Source organism: Pinus tabuliformis, chromosome 8 (genome assembly GCF_031772625.1).
Source record: "Pinus tabuliformis cultivar Carrire ecotype Pingquan chromosome 8, CPIR1, whole genome shotgun sequence".
NCBI classification, from domain to species: Eukaryota; Viridiplantae; Streptophyta; class Pinopsida; order Pinales; family Pinaceae; genus Pinus; species Pinus tabuliformis.
Window position 1 is genome coordinate 1,164,240,600 of NC_142294.1, and position 6,637 is coordinate 1,164,247,236.

The window sequence follows — 6,637 nt, forward strand, 5'->3', positions numbered from 1 at the left end:
AGGTTCAGTATACCTTCTTGGGTTCCTTCTTTCCTAAAGTGATCTCCTCAATCCCAAAGTATGTGGTTCTTCTTCTTACAATTGACGTTCTTTTGTAGAGTACGATACATCATCCTTCAATTCAAACTCTTTATTTTCTAGTTCTATATCCCTTGCTAGGAATTCCCATTTTACATCATCTTTTGACTTCTCTAAATACTACATCTCAACTATACACTACCTTATTAGTTTATGGGTTCCAAATCTTATAAACTTTTAGACCTTCTTTATATCCAATAAATATACTTCAACTTTCTTATCTAGGCTATTCCTATTCTCCTTTGGAATGTGTACATATGCATCACAACTAAATACCTTGAGATGTTTAAGAGAAGTTTTCTTACCATTCCATACCTCATGTGTAGTATTATCATCCAATGCTAACGATATTGATGTATTTACCAAGTAACATGTAATATCCACTACCTCTTCCCGAAACTCATGTCCTGTCCTAGCACCACTAACCATGATTCTTTCTATTTCCATCAATATCATATTCATCCTTTATGCAACTCCATTTTTTTGAGGTGTGTATGGAGTAGTGTTTTACCTTTCTATACCATAATTTTTATAGAATTTTTCAAATTCATTCACTTAGAATTATCCACCATTTAAAATCCTTACCGCCTTAATTTTCTTCTATGTCTGATTTTCCACAAGAGCCTAAAACTATTTGAAATTTTCAAAGACTTCATATTTCTTTCAAAGGATATAAATCCATGTATTCCCCAATAATTCATCTATGAGCCCTAGTACACATATTTACCCAGTGATGGAACAAATATAGGTCGAAACACATCAAAGTGCATCAATTGTAATATTCCCTTTGACCTTATAGCACCAGAGGATAGTCTTACTTGATTCTTCTTCCCATATACATAATGTTTATAGAAATATAAATCTAGATCGAAATTAGACATACATTCTACCTACCATTATCATGTAGTACTCGAAGGCTCTTCTCTCCAATCTTACCAAATATTGATGCCACAATGTAGTCTTTTCTCCATATATTGTAGGAGTTTTTCCTTCTTCTCCTCCACTCATAGGAACGATGGAACTGTTGCACCCATCACTAATAATGCCTCCTAGCAGATTATATAGAGTCCCAATATTAACTCTCTTAACAGTACCATTTCTCCTCAAATCATCCTGTAGGTATCCTTTTCAAACATTGTTTTATGCCTACATTTCTCGTCTTGGTTACAAAAATCAAATTTCTGACCAATCCTAGGGCGTACAAAACACTGGGAAGTGTTTTAATCCTTCCACCCATGATCTTGAACTTTAATTTTCCTTTTACTATGATTCTATTTATTGAGTCATATCTTAGGAAAAAATCACTGCCATCATATCTTTCATACTGGCAAAAACATTCCCTATGAGGCATCATATGAAAGGATTCCCCTGAGTTAACCAACCATGCCTCACGATCTACATGTGTGCGTGAAGAAGTACACATCACCTTCTTCATATGAGGAGTTTTTTTCTTATGTAGAAGGAGCATCATCAGATTCATTTCCTCTCTCACAAATTTTGGATTCACATACTTCCTTGTTATGCCCTTCTCTTTTGCATCTCGAACATACCTTTGCAAAATTTCTTGGAGATTTAGATCTTCCTCTAGATTTATATCTCCCACTTGAGGACTTGTCTCTTGCACCATCGTTCAATCATGTTGAACATGTGTATCTTGATGGTTTGGTCATTTCGTCATCAAGTCATGCAAGTGTGTGTTTGTATGATCACCTATGCACCCTTCCACTGTTCACACACCTAATCATATTTTTATGAAGTTCTAATGACCAGACTCCTCACTAACAGCCAGACCATCACCCTACTTTCGACTGTCAACCAAAACAACGCATAAGCACCAAGCTAGTCCTTTCAAGCTACGCTACCCGCAAGCAACTCAATCAGATCTCATGTTGGCCACCTAGACAGTCAGACCCGGTAGTCATCCTAGGACTGACTCCCCTCAAAATTTGCATAGAGGCCATTGAACTCACCCGTTCAACTGATTGAGGAAATTGCGTAGATAGACCGGATAGACACCAAGTTCTCATCCCTGTCTCCTTCCGAAAATTGTGCAATTTTCCCAGTCAGTCATCCGGACAGTCGACCAACTGTTCATCTTAGAAATTGCGCAGTGCTCATGAGCAGGCCTACCACTATCCATCAGTCAGCTTAGCTCAGAAATTGTGGAGAGATGATCCGTAGGCCGACCTCTCGGCCTCAGTGCGGTTTTTCTAGCCAGCAGTTCCTAGTAGCAGACTGCCTGTTCCCTCCAGGAATTGCGCAGTTTCTGCTGCTAGTGAATGAGCAACCAACTGGAAGTTCCCTCTGGGAATTGCATAGTTTTGGCTGCCAGTGATCCCAGCAGCCAACTAGCAGTTCCCTTTGAGAATTGCATAGTTCTGGCTGTTAGTGACCCCAAGATCCAACTGGCAGTTCCCTTTGGGAATTGCACAAGTCTGGCTGCCAATGAGCCCAATAGCCAACTGATAGTTTCCTCTAGGAATTGTGCAGTTCTAGCTGCAAGTCTCCCGGGTAGTTCCCCATAAAAACTGTGCAATCCATGCTTGCTAACACTTCATGCAGCCCAACCCGTTCCTCTAGAAAATTGCACAAATATGGCTATCTAGCCCCTATTGTCTTTTCATTCCGGAAAATGCACAGAGCATGCCTGCCTTTCCCTCCTGCAGCCTGGATTGTCCCTCCCAAAATTTGCACAATTTTGCCTCCTAGCCGAGCCAGACCATGCAGGAAGTCACTGTCGACTGAGATTGTCTATCTCCATCTGGCTCTTGCGCAGTTTTCATTAGCAGTTGCCCAAAGCCATCATCCTACATCACAATCCTATTGCCTCTCCCAGTCACCTGCATTCGAATGATAATGTGTCATGGTAGACTAGGATGTTTTGGATTTGATGTCATCTCATCATGAGTGACTGCAGGTATAGGTACACCAACAAACGTGTCAAGACGACGAATGGGATGAACGAAGGGAGCAAATGTAGACAAACAGGTTCACCAATGGACGAATGAATGAAGCATGCGAAGTGGACAAACGCAACGAACATGCACCTTCGCAAACAAGTGAGCTTGTCAAACCTTCCAACATGAAATCAAAGAACAACATGCTAGAGCTTCATCAAGAGAACCAAGGGCCATCGAAGACTCCGTGCACTTCACCATGCGGAGGTGAAGCTATGATACACCATGAAGACATCCACCACTCATCAGTACTCTAGCTTGACTTGCACTCCAAAAGCAACACGAATGTACCAGCATTGTCATTTCAAGTCATGTCGAGTCAAGTCACGAGTCATGTTGCCCACATCTCTATTATGGGCTTGTTGGCAATCAATGTGATTTAACATGGAAGACCAAGAGACCACTTGTTGAACATAGAGTCATGTAAGTCAGAAAGTCATGGAAGTTGAACAATCATGAGGGTAGTCGAACAACCACAAGGGCCAGTTTCACCCTTGGCTACAAATAGCCCCCTCATTTGTACATGAAAGGACTTTTCACCTCAACTCCTCCCACATAGCTAAGAGAGTTTGTAATCTTTTCTTTGAGGAGTAAGTAGTTTCTCCAATGCCCCGTTAATGAGGTTAGTGATGTATGGTGTAATGATGTGTCTTGGAAATTTCTCTTAATTCAGAAGCTTGTCAACAAGCCAACACGTTTTCACACATGTATTGTATTTGTTGTAAGACTAATCTTTAACACTTGTAATGCATGTTGCTTTAACCGTGTGTTCTACATCTGAACTGATTCATTTGTTGTAATGTATAATCTATTAATGGAAATGTGTTGTATATGTTGTTAATGATGTCCTGTCCATGTCGACTGCTCTGTCGAACATCAGACAGACCTTTCACATGAACCTTGTTGTAACAACCGTTGCACTCATCTCGGACTGATCTGTGAGAGCTGTATGTGTTATCTTACCTTGTATGCTGTGACTGTCGCATCCAAGTGGATTTCTCTGCCGAAAGTTGTGTATGTCCTTTGTGTTTTGTGTTCCTAGCCAAGTTGGGATTGATCCCTTTCAACCTGGAACTCACCTTCACCTTTTTCCCGTCACAGCGAAAGAACCATTGGCACAAGCACACTTACACTCACCAGGCACACGAACCTCACTTCTCAAAGACAAAGTGAACCACTCTCCCATTCTAACAAGCAAGAGTTGAGGCAAATCCTTAAGATAATGGCAACCAGACCATCATACTGAATGGGACTCCCACACCAAACAGTGTGAGGTCTAGTTGGGACTTCATACCAAGGTGATCCCCTGAATGTTGGCAAGTCCAGCACCGTCAACGACTCCTTAACGATAAAGTGTCCCCTTGAAGCCAAAAATGTTCTCATACCAAATGTAGTTTTTAACTATTTAAATTTAATTAATGCAAATATATTCTTAATAATGCAAAGAATATGGAATGGAAAACACACACATTAGCACGAAACTTTTACCATGGAAACCCAAATTGGGAAAACCAAAAGGATTTTTTTTTCAATATATTCTTCTCTATGTGTCCGTGTCTCTCTCTCTCTCTCTCTCTCTCTCTCTCTCTCGATATATATATATATATATATATATATATAGAGAGAGAGAGAGAGAGAGAGAGAGAGAGAGAGAGAGAGAGAGAGAGAAAATACAATACATATACCATGGATTAGAATACAACGTTAGTTCCTTAACGAAAAATACAAAACCATGGGAAAAACCACCATGCACCATAAAATTCTAGAGGAAAAAACCACGCGCCAATAAACACCAAAAATAGATGGGAAAAACCATCCAATTTCTTTTCAAGTGTGTTTCCCTTGAACCCTTGCACACAAAGGCTTTGCCCCCCTTGATCACCCCATTATGCTTGGTGTAACATGCAGTGCATGGACATAATCATGCAAAGAATATAACATATACCCAACATTTAGATGGGTGACTATAAATATTAGGCACTTATATGTGATGTCGGTTAAAAGGATGTTTTCCATGTGTTATTAGGAAGATTATGGTTGTTTGAAAGGAAAATTTTCCATGACAATATGAAGATTATATGGATTTGTAAGGTGTGGGAAATGTTTTAGACTATTTCCTATGAAAAATTAAAAGGAAACATGTATGGACAAAAGTAACAATATTGGAAAAAAAAATTAACAGCAATGGAAACTAGGTATTATTGTGCTCTATTAAGGAATTTTGGAAGGAGTGGGAGAAGGCCAATTTCTGTTTGGCCTTTTGGGTTAGTAGGAGGGGGAGGGATTTTAATAAATCCCACTGGATATACAGAAATTAAGTTTTTTTTAGGCTTGGGTCAATGATTGAACAACCTAATAGAGAGGTATGACCTTTTCCAGGGCCTTCAATTAGCCATAGAACATGAGATCTCTTCCATGTTCATCCTCAACGAATCTCTCCTTACAATCCATTATCTCCATTCAGGTTCCCCCCTAAGAATAATCTCCTTATGATCCTCCTTAGAAGAGTCAATTTTCTTCTAGAATATTTCATTCATAAGTCCTTTTACCATATCCTCAAAGGGAAAAACATAGAGGTGGATTCGCAAGCCAATCTATCCGCCTTCTAGAACAGGGGAAATGTGATGTCAATAGATCCCTTAGCTAGAAGATAATTCCATGATAAGTGAACTTAGAGATCATAACCCCTCTCTTCTAATCAGAAACGAATATTTGCATAAATTATGGAACAATTTGATTAACATGTAAAGAAAAAACTATGGTATAGTTCTCATGCAAAAGTTTTTGAATTGGGATAGAATGGAGTACATTTCGAGGACCAAGAGGTGGCACTCTTGGCACGTTAATTCGACATATGTGGTAGGCTCGATGAATGAAGGCTCTGAGGACATTTATAAGAGACATGCACCACAGATTGACATAAGAATCCTTTGTCCTCCCATATCCATCTTTATACCAAGGCCGATGGGATGTAAATGGGATAACCCTACGGAATCAATTACAATGACGTCTCCTACAATGTGGGAGAAATTAGATATCCATCCAATATTCATGGAGGCTAGCTTCAACCTTATGCCGCAAGAAATGGTGAATTATCATTTAAATTGGAGTTTAGTGGGGTAGGACTTCCAACACTCTATATGTAGGGATGGTATCAAACTCCCCCATATAATAGTTTCAAAGTTTCTCTACATTCTCTCTTCCCTCAGGAACAGGAAAGACACCACATGGATATGAGTGAATTCTAATCTCCTCTCTTTTCATGCAAGCTGTGGATTTAATTTCTTCGAAAAAGTATTGGAACAAAGTCTTGGAAGCTTCAATTACTTTTGCGTAGGAAATCAACTCCGTTAGTTTGACAACTTTGCAATCTTGGGTGATAAGAGAAGTTTCTTCAACAAAGAGGAAGAAGCATAGGTGAGGTCCCTTAGATGCTTACTCAATATACATAGTCATTTTTTCTCCACAGGGTTACCTTTGCCAACCTCTTTCTTTGCTCTACATCTTTTGTGTCTTAACGAGAACTGTTACTCGTTGAGCCTTCCCCTAGATCTTTTCTTCTCTTCCTTTGTTTTTTCTTGGTCCCCATAGAAGGATTGGAA